At 36.5% G+C, this 24,826-nt stretch overlaps 1 pseudogene; it reads left to right on the forward strand.

Annotated features, from left to right (window-relative positions):
- The first annotated feature begins 420 nt into the window (after positions 1-420).
- LOC100724204 (sorting nexin-2-like) overlaps positions 421-24,826 on the forward strand; it is a 95,673-nt pseudogene continuing 71,267 nt past the window's right edge.

Genomic DNA, 24,826 nt, shown 5'->3' on the forward strand with positions numbered 1-24,826 from the left:
ATAACATGCTATATCATTTCTGCCCAGTTTGGGAGGGTAATAGGCTTCATTTAATACAGAAAACTTTGATTGCTTTGTCTTAAGACCAAAAAAACAAGAAAGCAAACAAAAAAAATCCTACTTGTCCTGGTGGTCAGTGGATGAAGTGTTACATTAAGTGTGTCAGAATTGGGTTGCATTGCTAAGAACCAGTATTGCGACTACATACCAGGTCGGTCTCCATTGTTTTTTGGCACTCTTAATGTCAGAGCTTGATAATCAAGATTCATATTTATGAGAAGATGAAAATGTGCACTACATGTACTTTTCCTACCTTGGAGTGAACCAAAGCTTTGGGCAGCTGCTTTACTGAGGCTTCCTGTACTCCTAGAAAGTATGTATCTACCTGTTCCTGGGAACAAAACCATCCAGTGCTGACACATGCCTTTGGTGGGAGAACCGACCCGGAACCCAAGACCTAGGACAGCCACCCCTGGACGTGTGGACGCACACACACTTTTGCCTGCCAGAGTAATAAGCAAGACCAGCACTGTGAAAGTGTCTGAAGCAGCCGCGATGAGACAGCAGTCGGGCTCTGGAGAACACCTACAGAAGATCAGTCCTGTTTCCCACATCCGGGGGCGAAATACTCAGCCAGTTCCCATGGCAAACTTGGCTGGAGCACACAGCACGTTTCTGGCATCTGTCATGGGCACTATCACGAAACTAAACACCAGAGGTATTGTACTGCTTTTATTCTTCCTTGTTTATCTAATTGGCTATTCCTTTCCTGTCTAACTGGAGGTCACCTTGTTTTGTTTTGTTTTTTGTGTTTTTTTCTTTTTTCTTTTTCCCTCTCCTCTTTCTCTGAGCTCCTTTTCTTCTTTTCTTTCTTTCTTCCTTTTTTTTTCACTGTTTAGGTTTCTTTTTCATTTTCTTCTACTGATTCTCTTTCCTCAACTACTTCTTGAATTTAAACTATCAAGTGAATAAACATTGTCTCTTTCCTTTCTGATTACTCCTTTGCATTCTATTTCATTCTTTCTCTTCTGTATCCTCCAGTCTCCCAAACTCAGATGATCACTCTTTGACCTCCAGCCTTGATTCCATTGTGTTTGAACTCATTCATCACTTTATCTTGTTCCCTACTTATTTTAACTCCCCTGAATTAAAATCACTCCACTAAGTGGAAAATCACTGTGCACAAGTACATGGGGTAGGTTTGATTTTATTACATAACTTTAGAGTTTGCTTCTTTGGTTTGAAGTAGCAGGTAAATAGTTATTATAGTTTGTCAGTAGTTAAACTGTACTAGAAACTATTGTTATTACTAATTGCACTACTTTATCCAGAATCCATTTCTCTCCCTTATATGATAGCACTGTGATTGCATGGGGTCGTAATCATCACCAGAACCAAAGGATGGGGTGCTGAGCCACATAGTAACTTTGCATCCTTTACAAATTGGGAAGGTAGGTTCTTGGGATAGTTATAAAGAAAGATCTGCAGCTAGAGGACATCTCTGAAGAGCAGATATCTCCTAGACAAGCCTCAATCCTAGTGATAAAGCTGTATCATAAGAAATTGGCAAGCATCAACATGGAAAACAAAATAAAATAAAAAAAGAAAGTAGAAAATTATAAGATGCAGAAGCAAAAGGCAACCCGGGCTCTCAGCCCACTCAGGACAAGTCTGGAATGCAATGAGACAGATTAAATTGGAAGTCACACATTGGAACTTTCTGCAACAGAAGTGAAAAAAATAAGTAGGAAACGATATAGAGAAAATCTCTCAGGTACATTAGAGAAGACACACATAAAAGGATGGATGAGCTTAGAAAAAGATGGAAACAGAACATGCCAACATAGGAAAGAAATGGAATTCTTGAAATAGATCCAAACAGGAACCCAGAGATTAAAACCTCTATTGACAGTATGTTCAACAGACTGAACAAAAAAGAGGGTACAATTTCAGGTCTTAAAGACAGAAATGCAGCTAGTGATAATCAAAAGAAAGATATTTTAGAAATAGCAAGAGACCATGACAAATCAATCCAAGATCTACAAGATGAAGCAAAGAAGAGTGGCATAAGATTGACTGGGGCCAATGAGAAAGCTGGAGGCAGTGCAAATGCCATAAAAAACTCTTCACAGAAATAATGACAGAAAAATTCTCAAGAATGAATAAAGAATTTGATATACAAATAAATGAAGCATATAGAACTCCAAACAACAATAACCAAAACAAAAGTACACCAAAAATACAATAATCAAAATTCTAGAAATTGAGCAAAAGAACAAATATTAAAAGCTGTTAGAGAAAAGAAACAGATCATTTATAAAGGAAACCCAATCAGAATTATGGCAGATGTCTCAACACAAACCTTTAAGTCAAGTAAATGTTGGAGTGAAGTATTTTAAGTCTTGAAAGAAAACAACTTCCAACCCAGATTGATATATCCTTCAAAACTATCTTTCAAAATTAATGGATAAATAAGATACTTCCATGACAAATAACAACTGAAGAAGTTTATTACCACCAAATCAACCCTACAAAGAGAACTGAAATATATTCTAGACAGAGATAAAAAGTACAAGAAGGTAACAGAAAGAAACCACCAGACAGGACAGTTAAGCAGAGGGTAAAAGCAGGGAACAAACAGTAGGAAAATGCCATGACAAAGATAAGCCAGTACACACCAGTTACAGCCATCAATATAAATGGTCTCAAGTCACCAGCTGAGTCTCAAAAGAAAGACTAGCAGAATGGATCAAGAAGCAAGATTCACCAGTGTGCTATAGATAAGAAACACATTTAACTCAAGAAGAAACTCATAGACTAAAAGTCAAAGGATGGAAAGCAATATTCCATGCAACAGAAACCCAGTAAAAATCAGGGGTAACTATTTTGTTTGCAGACAGTGTGAACTTCAAACCAAGAATGATCAAAAGAGATAAAGAAGGTCACTCAATAACTACATACTTGTTACTTGAAATATTCAAGTGGAAGAGAGAACAATCATAAATATATATGTACCAATACAGGAATACTTAACTATACAACGCAATTATTAATAGACATGAAAAAATCAAATAAACACTAACATGATTGTAACAAGGGACTTTAATATCCCATTGTTGCAAAGAGATAGATCAAATAGACAAAAAAATTGGCAAAGAATTAATAGCATTGAGCCAAATCTGTGAATGAATGGATTTAGACATTTGCAAGTGTTCCACACAATAACTTCAGAATACACATTCTTCTTAGCTGCACACAGGATATTCTCTAAAACAGACCATATACTAGCCCATAGAACATGATTATGTAAATACAAAATAATTAAAATTATTAAAATGCATATTAACAGACCATAGTACAATGAAATTGGAAATTAATGTCAAAAGAAATGATAAAAACTCCATAAACGCATGGAAATTAAATAACACTCTCCTAAACAGTCCATGAGTCACAGGTGAAATTAAAGAAATTAAACTCTATCTAAAACTAAATGAGAATGTAGATACAACATACCAGAAATTATAGGACACAATGAAATCAGTCCTAAGAGGAAAATTTATTGCAGTGAATTTCCACCTCAGGAAAACAGGACAAGAGCAAATAAACAACTTAATGGTGAACTTCAAACTTGGAGAAAAAGAAGAGCGGGCTAGCCGAACACTCATACAAGAGAGACAATTATAAAGATCAGAGCAGAAATCAATACAATTGAGACTGAAAAAAACACAAATCAAAGAGTTGCTTCTTTGAAAGAATAAGTAAAATTGGTAAATCAATTATAGTATAATTTATATATGGTAGTTGAGATAGTTATACTATTAATTACTATGAACAGTTCATTGAAAAGAAAGTTTGTGCTTATATTGTTTGATCAATTTTTCATGCTTATATCTTATAATCTGAGCTACTACTTGAAGACAACAATGTACAATGTATTAACTATTGTTATTCTATCTCATTTTGAAATTTTGTATTATTGTTTTTTCTCTTTAAGAAAGAAAAAAATTTAACAAGCACAAGAGAAGCTCAAATCATAATGGGAAAAAAAATTAGTACTGTCAAACCAGTTTCCAAGTGGCATTGTGTCTCTATGAGAGACGGCTCATAGCACTGGCCAAAAGTGTTACACATTTTCACAATGCAGTTATCATTATTATCTGAGACTATCAGTGAAGAGTCCTTTGACCAATAAAGGCGCTTAAAATCATCTTCACATTTGTACAGGAGTCTGGAAATTCGGTCCCTAGGAAGGACAACAGAACAATTTGAGACACAATTGTGTCTAGTTTAGAGGTATGAAGAATTACAGCATTATGAAGCCAGGATCATATATTATAGAACATAAAGGAAAGAAGCAAAGATTTCTTCTGCAATGTGTGTCTAGGCAAAGAAACATACCTATCTGTCATTGAAAGTAAGGACTGAGAAGCTAGAAATAGCCGTTTCAGTGCAGTTGTCTTGAGACAACACAGATTGAACAGGACCATTCAGTTAGTCCTTGGTTAAGATAACACAAGCTCCTCAAAGTCCGGAAATACAGAATGATCCTAGAATCCACTGCGTGTCTTCTATACTTAATGGTTTCCACTAGAGCACAGTGCTTGGAAGGTAAGAGAACATGTTTGTTTGTATTTCAGACACTTTTACATACCCAGACTAGCACAATACTTGGCATGTAGTAGACATTTATTTTACATATGAGGAAACTCTGTCTAGGATTTCTCTTTTTAGTAAGCAGGAGAGCCAGTGTTTAACATCTTCATGAGGGGGTGGTAATTCTTACGTCTATCTGCAGGCAGTTTGAATTACTGATGGTACATTCATAACCGTCCTATCAAGTGGCTTTTAATGAATTTTATTAATAAAATGACTGATAAAAGTGATTAGATCCATTTGTATCACCAGTGTACAAGCTACCCAATGGGACAGTCACATAGGTACCACTAATGGTTCAAGCTGGTGAGAGTGTTCAGAGCCAGGTCTTTAAGACATACATCTTATAGCCACTGGATGTACTCATCACATTGCCTTTGTCGGTCCTATATTGATAATTTCTTCTAGGACCCTTGGTTCTGTTCCTTCCAGTGAGATGCTATGTTTTCTTTTCTTTTCTTTAAAACTATTTTGAATACATTGCATAGTACGTAGATGTTTTAAACTTGAGTTATTACTATGTCTCGCAAAATGGGAATTCTTTTCTGCTTTCTTTGTTTTCATTCATAGATGCTGACTGCCAGATTTTAGTACCTTCCTGACTAAAAAATATTGGTCTTCGGAAGCTGGTTTCCAATTCCTGACACAAGGCAAACTAATTAGAAGTCTGTTGGAGCAAGTTTTATGGGGTGAAATGTATTTTTTAGTGCAGCCAAAGAACTGCGTCCATCTTAAATAAGAACTAAAAAATAAGAGTGTCTCTTGAGTTATCAAGTACATGAATAGGAAATCAACCTGAAACCTCCCAAATACATTGAAGGTAACACAGATGCTCCCAGGTGAATTAAACTGTAATCCTATGGTCCATAGATATATATCCTGCAGGTGGGATATTTCATGGATCAAAGAAACAAAGGAAACTTACAAATTCTGCTAACTAAACTATCCACACTGTACCTGTTTAAAGTATGAAATTTGGGGTCATTAGGGAAAGTAGAGGCACAAAATAAGTCCTGTTTTCCACGTTTCTGGGGGTAAGAATTGTGTTATGAAAGCCAGGTGATTCTGAAATTTTCTGTTAACTTTTCATTGTTTTTATTATAACAGGCTCTGGAGTCAAGCCATCTGGGAATCTGGCCATATTATTAATTCTGGGAAATTTCATTATCTTTTTGTATTTTAATTTCCCCATTTATAGAGTGGAGCTCATGATAATAATTATTTTGAAATAGTTTAAGTAAATTAATACCTATAAAGTTCTTAGTACTCTAATATATAATGGTGAACAAACATTCTTTACTGTTAGTATTATTATTCCATATGAGGTTCATGTATGCTTTTTTCTTTTGAACTCCAGTGATTGATTACATGAACTTGGCAGGACTAATTTGAGGGTCCAGTACAAAATGGCAATGCAGGGCCCCTTGTTCAATAATTAAAGTTTTCAAGAAGGCAATGATAGAGCATTAAGTCAAGCATGGGCCCTTTAGAAATGACTGGGTGACCCAAATATCACCTACTCAGGAAGCTGGCCCTGGAACTGAGTTATAGGAATTATGGGGTTTTAGGAAAAATGCATGTACAAAATAAATTTGTACAATTGGTCACATCTGGAAAAGACAATGAAAGCTGTTTGCTTAAAAAAAATAGAGAACGGGCATCATTTATGAAGAATAAACTCATATAACAAAATAATCTCAAAGTGATCTCTTTTCTAAACTCAGTTTTGGGCATGTCAGGTGAGGTACAGAGAATTCTACTTAACACACAGAGAAAATAAAAACATAAGTGAAATAAGCAGACAATTCTTCCAGAGTTCATTTTTTTGTCTTTTACTGCAAATGAAGTAAGAGAAAGAAATTCTCTTTATCCAAAATGTTCTTTAAAAGCACAGGAATTATGGGGTTTTAGGAAAACCAAATTTGGTTTTTATTTTTGCCTGCTGATGGTCAGGAGATAATCCTGGATTAAATTTCCGTAATATACAAGGCTTTCCAATAAAACATACTTTCAAACCAGAGAAACAAAGAACCAAACAAAAAGTAATAATCTTATGATTGGATGAAAGGGAAAAAAATCAAAGTTCTATTTATTTCTTGCCAAATCCATTCAATTTGGGGACATGGTACAGGTTACCACTACTTGAAATTTATTAGATAGATCAAGGCAATCAAGGGGAAATTGAAGCCCAGAAATAAATGGATCCATGTCACTGGTTCATTAGGTAACATATAAATATGAATCAATATATATGTATTTAAAATTTATATTTGGAAAATTCTAGTAGTAAGTATAATTCTTTGATGGCTCAGATGCTTATAGTGTGGCAGTCATTAATGGGTAAATATTTCTGAGATAGACTGGGTTGATTTTATGGCACCATAAATGAGACTTAATAACTCCTTGCTTATTTGTGTGATGCTTTTCAATATCTTTTATTTGTTCATTTAATAAGATCCAGTACAGTTAATCACTCATTGTCCCATGGGTGGGCCAATTATTACTGAAAAAATAATTATGTGCTTTATTTGCCTGCCAGGGATTTTGACATTCACTGTGTAATGTTTGTGCAAAAAGAATGGAGAACAGAAAAGAGGGAGAAAAACAGAGAAAGAGAAGAATAAATACATGTCTTTCAGATGTCTTTAATTATTGATGATTATCTGCTAGCAACAAAAATTTATGAAGTTATTAATGATTTTAGTCCACGTTATAAAGGCATTATAAGACTAAAGTCAGCATGATGCACTAGAAAACTAAAACTGAAGTGAGCTTTGTGTAATTCAGTCAGAAATATAAAATATCACTTGAAAAGTCAGAATTTCTATCTTTGAAGTTCAGTTATAGTTTATTTTTTTGTTATGGTTTGTGGAAGATATGAAGTTTGACAGTTTTAATTTCAAATTCCTGAATAAATGCATCTTCTCAGAGTTATCAGCAGAAATACATTTTCTCTGAGCTCTCAGGCAGAGTTTTTAAGATTTTTTAAAAGTAAAGATACCAATATAGATGTTCAGTTGTTTTTTAAGAGGCTTCCTCTTTTGCCTCCCTTCTTTTTCACTGTTCTCCAACTTTATCATCCTTCCAGAGCATCTTTAAGCACGCGTGAGCATGTATGTATACAATTCTTATTCCCTTTCATCCGTGCACGTGCAAAAAGAAATTCTAATTTAAACTGCAAGGAACACAAATCACAAGCTGAAATGAACTGGTATCTTTGAGAAAATATCTTTCATTAAAGACATCCTTCACTCTAACAATTGCAAATATTCTATTGTATGGATGCTCCATAGCATATTTATCCAGACCATTATTTAATGGTATGGTTTTACTTTCATTTTTTTGCTACTAAAAATAATTCTATAGTGACTTTCTAAAGGTTTTTTAGTTAAGAATTACTTATTTTTCACTTACACATAAATGAAATTAACAGCATTCAGATCAACCTTCTTGATCTCTCCAAACTCTCAACTCTGTCACTTCGATGCAGAGACGGCCAGGGTGCACCTGGTTTTCCTCCCTTGCTCTGAGGTCTGGAAACTTTTCAGTTAGTAATCTGGGGCAATTGTAAGGCTCACTTTACTTATTTCTCGTCTCCCAAAGATCATTGTTCTTTGTTGCCTGATGTCTGCTATCTTGGAAATCTGTGTTTCATATGTTTTATCTGATTTTTAAGTTACTCGAGGCAGAGCAGTAAATCTGGTTCAGGTTACATGCTCCCCACTGGCAGGAAGAAAATATTCACCTGATAGATTTTTGCACGCCAATGTTTATTGAGAACTATGCTGTGGTATAATAAGTGTAGTATAATATCAAAATTAATCCTCTAAAACGAAATAGAAAAACAAAAGTGGAAAAGAACACAAAATGAAACTATAAAAAGGTACTATTGTAATTTCCATTTTATAAATGAGGATGCAGATTAAATGAGGTCTTCAAAACATAATAAGGCTAATACATATGAGACTGAGGTTTGTATTCTGGTGTGTCTGCTGCCAAAAGCAAGCTCTTTACTGGTTTCTTTCCCTGTACAGCTCTTTCCAGCTCTTTCTGTTTAAAGGAAACTGAAAATGAGTTGCTTTCTCTTATGCCCTCTATCATTGAGCTTGCTTATTTTCTACAGGGAACTCATTTTTAACCTTTCATTGTCCTTCCAAATAGTGCCAAGTGGAGAATCCTCAGACTTCATAATGTTAGAAGCCTGACTATAGATTTTCCTTTGGAGAAAAACAGTTTATTTGGGATCCTGGCTTTTCTTCCCTACAGATAATGAGGTGAATTTAGGTGGGGGATTTATAAAATAATAATTTTTCATTCCAAACATGTTAACTTTGATCAAATGATCACAAAAATGACTGTCTTTGAGAGATATGTGAGGATGTCACTAAAGTTGGAGTGGAAGGAAAAATGAAGTCTAAGTTTCAAATTAACTTCCAACTTCTCTGAGAACTGGCAAAAAGGCTTTTTATTGTGAGTTCAATAGAAGTATGTTTTAGTGGTTCCAAGAATTCTCAACAAAGCTCTGTAGAATGGAAAGATACGTACTCCAGCCAACACAACTGACACAAAAACAGATACAGTTTTGTTACAAGGGAATATTAGCTCATGATTAAGAGGATGATTCTGGGGGCTGATTTGAGCATGTTATAATTCTCATATACTCAACAAATGAAACTGATGAGATTTTGGCTGTGTCCTATTGAAATAAACCCACGAGCCTTAATCTAGGACTTGTGTATAAAGCTTAAACTCTCAGTTTTGAAATTTGCTCATTCTCTTTGTTCTCTTTCTCATGCTTGATGAATTCTAGCTATAAAATTAAAATCTATTTAGTTTTGAAAAGTGAAATATAAATAATTAGAAATAAAACTATCTATAAACTTGCTACTAGTCAATAATCACGATGAATATATGGGTGACTATCTTGATTATCTTTGGCTTTTCCCTACATAGAGATGTGTGTGTGTGTGTGTGTGTGTGTGTAATTTATAATTATAGAACAATTTATGATGAATCAGATGGCGATCTATTTTGATTCATGGCACAAGATGGTGAAAAGTCTAATACTTTTGCTCAAATCTGAGTTTTAAGGCCCCTACCAAAGCACGATATGCTCTTGAAAATACTTTTTTATTAGTTATCTAAATCTTCCCAACTTTTGGTTTTTGAAACATCCCCAGAGAAGAGTTACCTAGAACTATGATTGGACAGTGATCCTTTATATGAAAGTCCCACAAGGCTCAGGCTTAAGGCCTGGGCTGGAAATAGAACAATACTTCCCAGACCTGCAGCTGTGCAGGTTATAGTCCCCAGAGGCCCTTTAACTGTTGCTGTGATTATAGAGAGCAACTTACTCTCCCTGGATCGTGTGAGTACTAGAAAGCCTGGAGTTTTCAAGAAATAAAGATAACTTTTTCAGAGCGCCTAGATAGAAGCAGTTAGCTGAGAAGAAGGGCTTATATTAGCTGGCATCATGCCATTTATCTAATTCATGGCCTATTGAAGATCTCCCCCCATTTGGTATATGTAGTTGCATGCAAAGAACTCAACTTTGAATGATTTAAGCAAGAACATTGCTGAAAAGGAATTAATTACTAGCAAGGTGAGAAAATGAGACTTAGGGAACCTGCAATAGAGGATGAGGCAGGTGGAGAGCATGCCAGCAAAGCTTGAACGACTCAAAAGCTCTCTTGCCTCTGAAATGAAGGGCTAAAACCACATTCCAACAACTACAGAATTCGTGTCAAGAATACAACGGAAGCCCAATATCACATGTGTATGAAAAAGTTAAAAATCATAAACCAAGTAGATACTTTGTTAAATAAGATGTCATATCCTCTTTTCTTGACAAATATGCTTTATAATCAGAGGAGAGATTAGGTACAGCCTGAGAATTTTGGGCTTCTTAATGTCACAGGAGCACCAGCCCCTACCCCCAACACTGAGCACATCCCTCTTTTCTTATTATGTTAGCCTGGTGTATAGCCAACAGCTACATCCCCTGCAAAAATCATCTTAGTTTCTCTTTGAGTCTAGAGGTATGAATGGTATGAAGACAGACACAGGGAAGAGAATCACATAGGTTCCTGAAATGACTCTGAGGTCATCTGGGAGAGATTTCAGGGCACCCGTGTGCTTGAAATAAATATAGTAAAAAAGTTGGAGTCAGGCTTGGAGCAGACACATTCTGTTTGCTTTGTAGGATGTTTATTCCATAATGAGAGGCACAGAAAATGAGAAGTAGGTCAGGGCTCTAAACTGGAGCCTTAGTATAAGTCTTTCTTTCCTGAGTCTAAAGGCTAGCACTGCCAATGCCAGCTCAGTAGTGGTGCCCTGTGAACTGGGCATGGCTGCTATCTTATTCTGTCTTCAGTTGGTATAATGAAGTACCTGATAATAGATACTTTATTTTAGCTTTTTTTTTTTTTTCTGGTGCTGGGGATCGAACTCATGACTTTGCTCTTGCCAGGCAGGTGCTTATGTTACTGAGCTAAATCCCCAGCGATACTTTATTTTAAAAACAGATGTTTTTTGTATCACAATTTTGGAGGCTGAATGTGCAAACAGCATGGAGCCAGCTCTCAGGACCACCTCCTTGCTCATGCTTGCCCTAGCTGTGTCACAACATGAAGGAGGATGTCATGATGGAACGTGATGGAAAAGAGCACATTGGTAAGATGGGGAGCCAGAGGTGGGGGAGGGGCCAGTCTTAATCTTTCAGTAACAACATGAGCCTACAGGAGCAAACACGGGGGTCCTGACAGAACTACTCATAGGCTAATTCCTAAATTGATTCCGCCTGGTGACATAATGATCTTCACTGGGCCCCAGGTCTGAAAAGTTTTACCACCTCTCACACCACCATCCTGTCGACCAAGCTTCCTTCCATCCAAGTCGTTGAGGGTCACAGTCAAACTATATCCAAACCGTAGCAGCTGCCCACCACCCACAGCACAAATCTCCCTCTGTCCAGTTTCTTCAGCAGAAGAGGACTCTTGGCTCAGCCATGTTACATAGTTAACTGTAGCTCGAAGAGGGTCAGGGAGCTGTAGAAAACAGAATCTGGTAAAAAATGGCAAATGATCATTCCCCTAAGATTGAACAAACTCCTTCTAAACATGTACTTGTAGTCTTTAGTTATCTAAGAAAAAATATAAATGAATGCATCAGCATTGAAGGTAGTTAAAAAGAAAGGATGAATGGAATTATCTTCTACTGGATGCACATGAGGAAATGTACTGTTCCTTTTATTTCTTTTTTTGGTACTGGGGATTGAACTCCCAACCTCACACTTGCCAGGCAGGCGCTTACACCACTGAACTAAATCCCAGCCCCTGTTCCTTTTATTACTATGTTTAGGTTTGGGCCACCTTCCTACTGGCTAATAGGAGTAAGACTATATGTATTTGAGCCACCAATAAGTATGGTAGACTTTGCTGCCTTGCCCATCCATCATCCATTTTCTTTTCCTTGTTACACCTCTTCTGTTCTTCTGTTCTTCTGGTGACAGCTTCACCTGTAGTTGGAGTGTTCTGACCAACCCCGTGGCCCAGTAGTCTCGCCCACTCAGAAGATCACACACAGATGGTCACAGTCATTGCATCCTGAATTTTGGAATGCCTTTTGGAACATCAGCTAACTGCAGATAGTTAAAATGAATATATTCAAGAAACAGGAAATTTTGGATGGAGACGAGAAGTCAATCATTAGAAGCTTTTTTGCCCAGAGCCCAGAACTTGTATGAGCAGATTCCTGAGCCTCAACATCATGTCAGAGTCAAGAGCCCCTAGTTTCCCTTGCTGATGGTCAGGGTGTTACTATTTTTGTGTTCTCAGATCTGTGTGGATGGAGTTCTCAGGTCAAAGGACTCAGTGGCCTGGTATTCTAGGTCCTCTGGTTTCCAGTGACAGAGATTTCCTAGTGGTCAGCACCCTCTGAGATGCAGTGCATTGGAGTTTGAATCCTAGTTTCATCACTTAGCTGCCTGCCTCTCTTTCCTCATTTGTAAGAGGAGATGATCTTTAGCCTGAAAGGGGAAAATTAAGCCAAAGGTGATGAGGCAGGTTCTTGATGCCCTCAGGTACTTTGTCTCAATGAAATATACAACATTTGCTACACAATGGGGTTGGTGTGAATAAGCTTTGAAATGAAACTAAGCAACTGATCTGTTTCCACCAACTATGCAAGAAGTCTGTCTCTTCACTTTAGAGGCAAACCCTGTACATGTTCAGCAGAGCTCACGACATGTGTTCAGAAAATGACCTGATTTCTTTTTGTGGCTCTCAAGTTTGATCCAGCTCAATTCATACAGTAAATATGAATTCTTTTCTTGGTGGTGGTGGGGTACCTGTTGTCAAACTCATGATCTTGTGTTTACCAGGCAGGTGCTTGTGCCGCTGAGCTAAACCCCTGCCCTAAATATGAATTCTTGTAGTTGATGAAATGAGGCATGTGTGTGAGGAGTCACAATTTTGTCCTGCAAAATGTGCTATGAGGAAGGAGTGAGACAGTCCTGAGAGGCCAAGGCAGCACTGCCAACCTCATCTTCTCATTAAGGAAAATGGGTCTGCGTTCTTAGTGGATTTATTTCAATGGAAGTGTATGATCCTCTATATTTTTCTTTGGCCAGCATCCAGTTTGCTCCCAACAACTTCCCCAGAGAGAGTTTTTCTTTGATTTGCGAGTGAGCAGTGCTCTTGGTTTGACTCATGTTATTTCCCAGCTGGGACCTGCCTGGGGCTCCTGTTCCCTTCTGCTCCTGTACCCCCTCTTCTGGGATCTCAGGCTGTTCTCCTGGGCCCCAGGGATCCTCACACCTGCCCTCTTGGCAGGAAGTGAAGCAAACAAAGGGACATCAAGTCTCAAAGCCTTCTGGCTGCATTGGACCAATTGTCCCTCTTTTTTGTTTTTTTCTACAAGGTAAAGTCAGGCCTTCCCCAAGGGAACAGATTTTATGAGGCAAATCAAGGAAAGGCAGATTTGTTTTAAAGGATGCTGTTTGGCCTGATATCCTCAAACTTGGGAGAGAAAAGCCTTAATTTGTCAACTCAACATCTTGTCCTTATAACCTAGATAACAAAGCCAGGGAACACAATTATCATTGCTATAGGTAAAAACAAATCTTTATGTAACTATTCAGAGTTTACAGATGGTTTTATATATATCATTGTATTTGTTTCTTCAATAAGTTAAGTCAAAGAACAGATAATATTTATATTTTATACTAGGCAAAATAGATTATTAAATCTTGTCTGTAATTATGTATCTATCTCAGGCCATTTTATAGTGCTGTAACAATACCTGAGACTGAGTAATTTGTAAAGAACAGAGATTTCTGAGTTAGTTCTGAAGGCTGGAAAGTTTAGAGTATTTCCCTGGCATGTGCTGAGGGCCTTCATGCTGTGTCATATAATAGCAGAAGGTATAAGGGCCATGGAGGACAACAGAAGGCTGAACTCACTGTTTTTTTAACTTAAAGAGAAAGAAACAAACACAAAAAAAGTGTAGAAATAATACAGAATTACAGAAAAATAAGCGGTAAGAAATCACCAGTTGATAAGTTGCACATTGTCATCTTAGAAATAGCTGTTCAGGTTACAAAATTAAAGTATGTAAAATGACATTCAAATAGTGACACTGCCAACAGTTCTGCTCAATGATCCAACAAAAACCCAGTAATATGGTTATCAGTCCTAGACACTTGCCTCTTATCTTAAAGAGGGCAAGATTAAATATATCAAAACAGAACAAAAGAGTTAAAAAAAACAATTTAAAGAAATACAGATTTCAAAGCAAGTCGACTGGAGATCTTCACTGTTTATCTAATTGTCTCTAGTTTCTTCTTGTCCCCATCTTCACGCACATCAAATACTTACTGCATATTATAGAGCTAATCAAATCATTACAGTGAAGGCCTTTTAGGTCTTCAAAATCTGACATTGGGGAAGACAATAATAACCACCATAGTGTCTCTCATTCTCTTCGTAGTAGCTGTCCTTATCTTTACATATGCTGAAATTGAACTTAAGAGACTAGACTAATATCACTCTGATCAGTGAATAATAGTATTGCTAGATTTTATATCATAATGCTACAAAATTAGCATTAGGTTTCTTAGTGTCTCTTCTTCAGAGTATCTGTTCATTACATCTTGTATTATATAATCTGTTCTCGTAAATAGTTTTTAAAAAAATCTTCTCATGTGTGAATTTCTACATGCATATCTATCCTCTCTATATTATAAGGAAAAACAAATCATAACAAGACATGAAAACAAATTCCTAGAAAAACATGCAATGAAAAAGACACATAAGATCACAATATTAGGTGATCTACCATAGTTACTATGCTTTCTCTTGCTATTTTTAATAGATTTGTCCACATCATTGGGCTTAATATAGTTAAGCATAGTATTACATAGCTATTTTTATAAAAACACAACTTTGAAAACAAGAGAGGAAGGGATACCAGGATTCCAGCAACAGTGGCAGAGAGGCCTCAATGAATGGGGCAGACAGTGGAATGAGGGAGTAAGCTGGACAAATTATAGCAGTAAAGTGGAGTAGCAGACATGAGGCAGAGATGGTAAGCTATAATCTTTAGTATAGATAGCTTTGATACACTATAAAAAAAGGCAGAGGTCATTATTAATAGTGTATCAGGATTTAAAAGACATAGTAGTCTTATCGCCCTGTTTAGTTTGATTTTAATTTATTCTGGTCTGTCCACTCATATCAGATTTGAGGGCACAGACATCTGACCCCAAAATAGCAGGTTATTCCATGGTAACTATCCTTAATTTCCTATTAACTTAAACTGAAATCCTGTATTACTTACTCTGTCTTACTATGACTGATCTTATTTGAATCCAATTCATAAGACCGCGGTTTTGCCTTGGCTGAGTTTATTTGAATTTGGTATGCTTGATAGTATCAACCCTAAAAGTAGAGGCAACTACTCTGAAGATGACAAGGTGTGAAAGATATCCATACTGGTATTATTAACAGCTCTCAAGTCCTACAATGTTTTGAACTCACTTTTGTAACAAATTTACTCTTGCAGAAATGAAGTCATTCCATCCTATTGATACTAATTCACTATGAGGGCAGAGCTTAGTCATCGTTTTCTAGTTCCAACCTCCTAACACTGTTGCATTGGCAATTAGGTTTCAAATACTTGAGTTTTTTGGGGACACACAAATCATAGCAATGGTCAATAAGTCTACCTATGCTAGAACATATACTATAGAATTCTGTCTATAAATGTTTTTTAATGCAATCTTATCAAGCACAAAGACAAATTATAAGGTTTTATATCATTCTAAGTAAACCTAATAACCATCTACTGTAAGGTACATATATTGCAAGAAGCACACAATACCAATATTAGTCCCAGTAAACCAGGAGGCCTATCCATGGTGTGTTAATGAGCTCCATTTGTCACAGTGTCAATCTGTTCCTTAATACAATTTGCATTACCTTTCTCCTTCACAAATCACTTTCCCACCTGGTAACCAATGTCTTCTGGTCTTGTCTTTCAAGCAAACTAATTATGCCTAAGTCATTAATTCAGCATTTGCTGATAGAGGAGCTCAACAAAGTTGACAGGAGGAAGAAGGAAGAAGGTAATCTGAGCAGAAAACGTGCAATTTGCTGCATGCACATAGAAAATCTGGAATGATATGTAAAATTCCCTAGGTTTTATATTCATTGTTTTCCACCAATAATCCCTTGAAATGGCCCCAAATCTAAAACTGAGACTCAGTATTCCTAAACATACATACAAACCTGAAAACTTTTGACAAAATGCAAAATTATAGAATTTCTGAGAATTCAGGCTGGGGATATAGCTCAGCGGCACAGTGCCTGCTTGACAAATGCAAGGTTGTGAGTTTGATTCCCCGTATGATTAAAAAAAAAAAAAAAGATTTCTGAGTACTCGGGGAATAATGAACATATATAGTCTTCTGAATAAACTTTTGAGGATTTATTTATCCAGAATGTGTCAAAATTTTGAATGTAGATCTTTTTTTATAGTACAAGAGTCTTAACCCTTCTGGGAAAAAAGTGTTTCTTTCTTGAGGACCTTGCTTACTTGCTGTTTGCATTGTTTTATTAAATCTGCATCACAGAGATTTAGGGAATTATTATTTTGTGGAGTTATGTTGTAAAATATTTTTATTTTAGTGCCTGGCTCACTAGTTCAAACTATTCTTGGAGTTTCTACTTTAAAAGTTGAGCTCAACAAGACATATAACCACTGCATGGATAGGAAAAACTGAAAACTTGAATTTATTCAACTAAAATTGAAGTTGGAAATTGGAAACCAGAATTTAACATTCATATTTTCACAGATGTCCTGTGGCTGGACCGTTGGTCAGCTGGGATGTTGGTGGCTCACCCTTTTTGCAGCGTCTTACTGGAAACTGAGGTGTTTTCAATGATGGCAGAAATAAAGCAACATCCATAAGAAGCAAAAGAATAATTACAATGAAGTATTAACTGAAAATTCTGCCCCAAATCTTTGCTCAGTCATTTTTTCTTTGAAGCCATGAGACACAGATCTCTGCTCTTCAGCAGAATATATGAATTGGTTATCAGGATTATATGCTTTTATGGAAAAAGTATTGGTTTGTAGTATACAGAGATCTAAGTTAACTTAAGGTGCACGTACCACAAAATCTCTGCAGCCCTAACTTGTCTTAGGTTGCTACAAATCCACTATAATTTTTTATTTTCTAAATCTAAAGTTTTGATCTTTTGTATAACTGTCTTTCAACAGGTGTAGAAAATGTTTTAAAGGGATTTATTGTAGTTTATGGAAAATAAATATTCTGAGAATTTTGTACCCACCAATTAAATGATGAATTGGAAGTTAGATATGACTGTCGAACCATGGATCTTTCCAGAGGGGTGTTTTAGTCACTTTTTCATTGAAAAATGCCTGACATCCATGATTTAAAGCAGGAGAAACTTATTTTGACTCACAGTATCAGTCCATGACTGGCTGGTTCCAAGGCAAAAGCAGAATGGGAAATGTGAATGGCATAAAAAGATGTTCAGCCCCTGGAAGTCAAGAAGCAGAGAAAGAAAGAGAGGAACCAGGAACAAGAATATACTCTTCCAGGTCACACCTTCAATGATCCAGCTTCAAGAAGACCCCCTTTCCTAAAAGCATATTTATCCAACTGTACTCATCAGTGGGTTTATAGAATCCTTGTTATCCAGTCACCTTTTAAACATGGGAGACTTTGGGAACTATTTTAGATCTAAGTCATAATATTCTGCCCCTGGTCACCCAAAGACCCATGCCCATCTCTTTATGCAAAATGCACTTTAGTCCATCTTTAAGCATTGCCAAAGTCTTATCAGTTTTAGCATTGTTAAAAAAAATCCAGGTCCAAAATCTTTGAGATTCAAAGTAAACTTTTAGTTGCAAACACCTGAAAAAAAGTTAAACATTGCTGACATGTACAATAGCACAAGATAAACATTTCCACTCCAAAAGGGTGAAATGGAGAAATAGAAAAGAATGGGATGAAAGCAAAATAAAACCCAGCAGAGCAAACACAGTGATCAATTGGTGTGATCTGACATGGCTAAAAAATTTTTATTAAAATTTATTCTTTTTTAGTAGCACATATTTACACTACATCATGATTACATTGATGCATGTACGTTATTTAATTGTTTTCATCTCCTGCCTCTCCCTTTCCTCTCTGTTCCTTGTAACTCTTGCAATCGAGTTTTTACTGGCATCATACTCATAATCAATTTATGTTAAGGTGAATGCTTTTGATGTATTTTAATCTGATTTTTTTCTAACAAAATACTGGCTTATCTGACTCAAAAATTAAAAATATTTTTGATTAAATTATATCTGAAAATAAAGTTAATTAAAAACATTTTGGTATTCCTTCCAATTTTAGAGGCATAAATTATTTCACAAAGAAGAAAAAGTATTATCAATAGCCACTTGAGACTGTTTTATCTAGGAACTGCCAAAATGATTGATCATTTTTACTTTTTCTAATAGAAATTTGCAGGTACCACTTTTTCCTCCATCCCTTGTCCTAACAAGTTTTCTGAAGCAGAATGCATCAAAGAAGGCTGAATATTTCCATAAAAAAGGAAAAGAAAGTTTTTTAAAAAAACCCAAATGGGCAGAATTATTTTCTGAGTTGTGACTTTATAAGCATGTTCAAATGAGAAAATGCAATTGTGATAAATTTAAAGTATCGCACAAGTTCACTATCATTGCCATCATACGTCACACTCATATTGTGGGGAAAAATATTATGTCTTAAGTTTGAGCTATAAGTATTGTTCCACTTGAGTTGTATTCAGGATTTTAGAGCTTGTTGGATCTCTTTAGGAATTTCTCAGTATTTTTATATAATCCATTGCTATCACTAATAGTATGGTTGATTCATTGTGTCAACTTGAGAAGTTTAGAAGTTTAACTGAGAGACTTAGCAGGGAGACATGATCCTTATTTTGCCCATATGCTTATCCTGTGTAAGAGGATTGCACAGACATTTTTGTAAGTACTACACCTGCCCTGAAGTGGGGTGGTGGTGGCCTGTGTACAACATAAGAAGGAGAAGAGGCTTATTTTCCCCCTTTTTCTCTGACTGCTGCCTTGAAGTGTTGCCCCAGTGCCTTGCCACCCTGCCTTGTGGCCAGATGATTATGGACTGAAACTTCCAAAAACTGTAAGCTAAATAAACCTTTCCTTTCTTAATTTTGGGTGTTGGGTATTTTGTCGCAGTAATGAGAGAAAAGTAACAAAGACAACTGAATAAAATCACCTCAAGACTAAAATAGTGTTTTCCATTAACATATCATAATATTTGGAATTGTCCCCTTTAAGGGTGTACATATATTTTTACTATGGAGGTAGACATCCCAGGTATACTGATGAACTACCCAACCTCTATCCTCATCTTCTGATTTTCCAATAGAACCATAGTTTTGATTAATCATTTGTTCTAGCCCTGTACAACTCAGAAAGCTGCCCTTATCTTTACTGCCAATGTTGTAATCTGATTTATTTAATCCAGTTATAGGAATTCCATCATCTTGTCTGTAATTAATTCAGAAATCAAGCTAATCAATGTGTGTCTTTACCATTACTGGTAATTGGATACACATTTAGTTTAAATTGGTGCAATTAGTTTGTGGAGACTACATTCTCTTCTGTATTTGGAGAAGATTTTTTTCTTTCCAAACTGCTGAGCGTAAAGAAGGAAGCATGCTGCCCTAGTGCTGTCCCAGTGTCCATGGCCACCCGCTTATGACTATGAGGGATGTGAGCATAAGGATGAGTGACACAGAGGAAGACACAAGGAAACGGTATAGTAAGAGAAGTCAGGTTCATGTTGGGGTCCATCCTGCCTCTTGTGTTGGAACTAGGGTTTCTGTAATTGAAGCTCATAGCATTTTAACTTAAAAAATGATGCGATCACTTAAGTATGAAATCTGTATCAAAACCCCAACAGTATTTCATTTTGCAGAAGTAGATAAACACATTCTAAAACTCACACAGAGTCTCAAGACACCCTGAATAGTCAAAACAATCTTGAAAACAAAAACAAAACTAAAGGGCTCATATTTTTAAATTTCAAAACTTGCTAAAATCTGTAATAGTCAAAACATTGTGATATGAATCCAGACATACAAAAATGAAATAAGCCAAAGAACCTATAAATAGATCCTTGAATACATGATCAAGTGATTTTTTTCCCCCAAGAGTGTCAATAGCATTCAATGGAAAAAGGACAATCTTTTTAAAATGTAGGATAAATTGGATACCCACACACAAGGAGTAAAATTGGGTCTTTACCTCACACAGTATACAAAAACTAACTCAAAATGGATCACAAGAGCAAAAATGATAAAATTCTTAAAAATAAAATGAGAATATCCTGGCATTGGATTTAGCAATGATTTCTTAGAAAATAGCAAAAGTATATAAAATAAAATAAAATAAAATGTGGATAACTTGTATGTTGTTAAACATAAAAACTTTTGTACATTAAATTATACTATCAAATGAGTGAAAAATGGGCGAAAGATACATGCAAATAATTTGTGTAATAAAGAAATAATAGTGGGAGGAGGAGTTAAAAATATACATATATCCTGCAAGTCAACAAAATACTGCAATTCAGAAATAGGCAAAGGACTTGAGTAAACATTTTTCCAAGAAAGATATATAAATGACCAACAGGTACATGAAAAGATGTTCAACATCATCAACATCACATCAACATAACTAGGGAAATGCAAGTCATCACAATGGTTTACCATATGTTTGACAGCTAATCTTGGTTGTCAGTTTGACTGAGTTGAGAGATTAGTAAAGCATATTTCTGGGTGTGTTTGGGTAAGCCATGGAGATGTGATCTTGGGAACTATATCTGGCCCTTGGCGCCTTCCTCTCTTGTGCTCTCTCCTGTTCTATTTCTTGCCCTCCATGAAGTAGACAGCTTTGCTTCTTCATATCCTTCTGCCATGAAGCAAACAACCGTGGACTGAAACCTGTGAAATGGTGAGCCAAAGTAAACATCCCATTTAATTTGTGGGGGTTAGATATAATATCTCAGCAAAGGGAAGGCTGACCAGTACAACTTCACACACCTTAACATGGCTATGAGCAAAAACAAACAAATAAGATAACTCCGTATAACAAGACATGTTAAGGAGAATGTGGAGAAATTGGAACCCTGTTGCAATGATGATAGGACTGTAAAAACTCCAACAGGAAATAGTACGGTAGCTCTTCAAATAATTAAATAAAATCACCACATGATCCAACAATTCTATTAAAAAAAGTTAAAATAAGACTTTGAAAACATAGTTGTACAGTGTTCATAACAGCACTAATCATAGAAGTCCAAAGACAAAAACAAGCCAGGAATGGTGGCACATGAGGCAGGAGGATTACTGTGAGTTCAGGGCAAATCTGAGCTTCATAAGTGACTTCAAGTCCAGCCTGCATTGCGTAGTGAGACTGTCTTAAAACAAAAACAAACATAAACCAAAACCAAAGCAAAAACAGTAGAAACAACTCAAATGTCCACCAACTGATGAATGATTTTAGGGGTTGTGTCTGAATATCTCCCTAAAGCCTCATGCAGTCTTAGGAGTTTTTGGAGATGAGTGAATCTAGAGTTTGTGATTGATTCAAGATCCATTGCTGGGATTAAGGGTATGAGTGCTACACCTGCCCTAGGGTGCATAGGCTGCATACAATATACGGACAGAAAGAGGCATGTCTCTGTCTTCTCCTCCTCCTTGCCTGTTATTTTTGGAGTCTTCTTCCACCATGAACTGTCTCTCTGCCACATCACCCTGCCTCGGAGCCAGTTAATTATGTTCTAAAACCTCCACAAACTGTGAACTAAATAAACCTTTCCTTTAACCTTGGATGTCAGGAATTTTTGTCTCAGCTACTAGAAAAGTAACTAAGACAAATGAATATACAATGTGACACAAACATTCAATAGAGTCATTTTCAGCCTTAAACAAAAATAAAACTGATAAATTCTACAACATGGATGAGCCTGCTAAGTGATATAAGCCAGGTATGATAGGACAAATATATGATTCATTTATATGAAGTTCTTAAAATAGTCAAATTCACAAAGATGAAAGCAGGATAGTAGTTACCCAGGGAAGTGGGGGTAGGGGAGGAAGGAGGAATTATTGCTAAAATGTATAGCTCTGGTTTCTGGCTGCCATCACCTGAGCATCTTTCCTCCGTCAGAGTCTTCCAGCATGCTCTGTTACCTTGAAACCAGCCAAATGTGAACTAAATTTGCTGTGATGGTCAACTTGAGTTCTTTTAGAAAATGTAGGGGAGGCATCAAGATGGCAGAATGGTAAGCAGCAGCAAAAGAGACTCACTGAGAGTCACTATCCAGATGCTGGAATATAGCAATGTCAGGGAGAAAAGAGAGAGGGAAGTAGGTCTCCAGGACCCAGGAAGGATCTGAGGTTCATTGTGAATCCCACAGAGAGAGTGAAGGGAGAAACTTTAACAAAGAGGAAGGAAACAGCCAGGGGTACTTTCTTCCTGAGACAGGACTCACTCCATGAGTAAAGCAATTCAAACCTGTGGATATACGGTGCTGGCAACCCCAGAGGCCTTGACAGAAAGATGCAGCAGCAGAGGGGAGCAGTGGACATGAAGTGCTGCACTCTCTGGCAGTGAGTGCTGAGGGCTCAGTCATCCACACAAAAGAGTGATTGACTGGAAGCCATCTTTGTCCTCTAGCCTTCCTTCCAAGCTCTTCTTCTACCTCTCTATTTTCTCCCTAACTCCTTTTAAATTTTAACCCCTGAGGGTAAAACTAACATATTATGGATTTATATATCATATTTATATACATACTTCTGGTCTATATTAGATTTTGTAACCACAAATCTAGTTCATAAGATTAAAGGTGGCAAATTAGTGAGTTACTTCAGTTTGTCATTTTCTAGGCTGTGATTGTTGAAGGTACCACTTTAGTCAAAAGTGACCTAATTGTTCTAAACAGCTATTCTTTCAGGTATTCGAAGACTGAGATTGACTAAGGGCCATAAAAAACACTGTGGAACAGTGCCAAAGAACCAGGAGCTGGTCCTAATAGGTGGCAACTCCCAATGCCAACAAATTGAAGATGTAAGATCTTGTCACAAACTCAAAATCCAAAATCCAGTTACACTTGGAAGATAACTCTGTGAAGTAATCATTTCCTAAGTGTTCTAATGCTAGCAATAAAGTTACCTACTACAGGCAACTCACAAGCATCACTCCAGGAATTCAACTAAAAAAAGAAAAGAAAGTGAGAAGATGCAACCCCAGACATTTAGTTCACCAAAGGCAAACATAGGGGACAATGACATGGAACAATCTGAAAGCCACCCACCTGGCCTATCTAAAGAGGTTACAACAAATAATTAAGTGAGGCTCCAGAAAAATCAAATCAGAAATGATTGCTCATATAATTGCAGAGATGGTATCCAAAATGAAAACCATGCTTAGCAGATACAGACAAAAAAATAGAGGAGCTTAAGAAAATTATGGAAGTCATGAGTATTCAGAATAGGAAAGACATGGAATCCATAAGGCAGATTCAAGCAGATATCCAGGAGAAGAAAACTTCCATTAAAAAGTATTCACAGTAAGGGGCTGGGGATTTAGCTCAGCGGCATAAGCACCTGCCTTGCAAGCAGGTAGTCGTGAGTTTGATCCCGGTACCAATAAAAAAAAAAAAGTATTCACAGTGGATTCAACCAACGTGAGGACAGAATCTCAGATATAGAAGTCAGGCTTGTGGCTCAAGACAGTGAAAAGAAAGATTCCTTAAAATAGCCACGGACCATGAAAAATTAATTGAGCAGCAACTACATGAGGCAAAGAAGGATAACTTACGATTGATTGGAGTCAATTAAAAAACAAGAGTACAAATGATATAAAAAAACTGTTCACAGATGTCATGGCAGAAAATTTGTCTGGTAGGGAAAAAGAATTTGACATACAGATAAGTGAGGCATGTAGGACTCCATTAGCCAAGACAAAAAACAAAAACAAAAACAAAAACCCTAACAGTCAGGTATATCATAATAAAGATTCCAGAAATCCCACACAAGAATAGAATCTTGAAAACTGTTAGGTTAAAGAAACAAATCACCTATAAAGGTTATCTCTTCAGAATCACAGCTGACAGCACAAACTCTCAAGTCAGACAGCTTGGAGTGACATACTCCAAGAAAACAACTTTCCACCCAGATTGATGTGTCCCATACAGCTGTCTTTCAAAACTGATGGAAAAATAAGATACTTCCACGACAAAGAGTATCTGAGGAAATTGATGATGACCAAACCAGCACTTTAAAATGTTTTAAAGGACATTGTGGAAAGAGAAAATAAGAATTATAATTCCATGAACCCTAACAGAAGGAATACACAAGGTAAGATACACAATTAAACAGAAGGAGGAAAAAAGGAAGGAGTGGGTAAGAAAAATAACATGACAAGCATAAGTCAATACGTATCAGTTAAATTCATCAGTGTTAATGGTCTCAACTCACCAATCAAATGATACAGACAGGAGGAGGAGCAAAGATGGCAGATAGATAACAACTGGCTGCAGTTGTTATATTATAATTATATAATTATAATT

This window comes from Cavia porcellus, unplaced genomic scaffold, assembly GCF_034190915.1.
Source record: "Cavia porcellus strain 051 isolate PalLab524CR breed Dunkin Hartley unplaced genomic scaffold, mCavPor4.1 scaffold_30, whole genome shotgun sequence".
Classification (NCBI taxonomy): domain Eukaryota; kingdom Metazoa; phylum Chordata; class Mammalia; order Rodentia; family Caviidae; genus Cavia; species Cavia porcellus.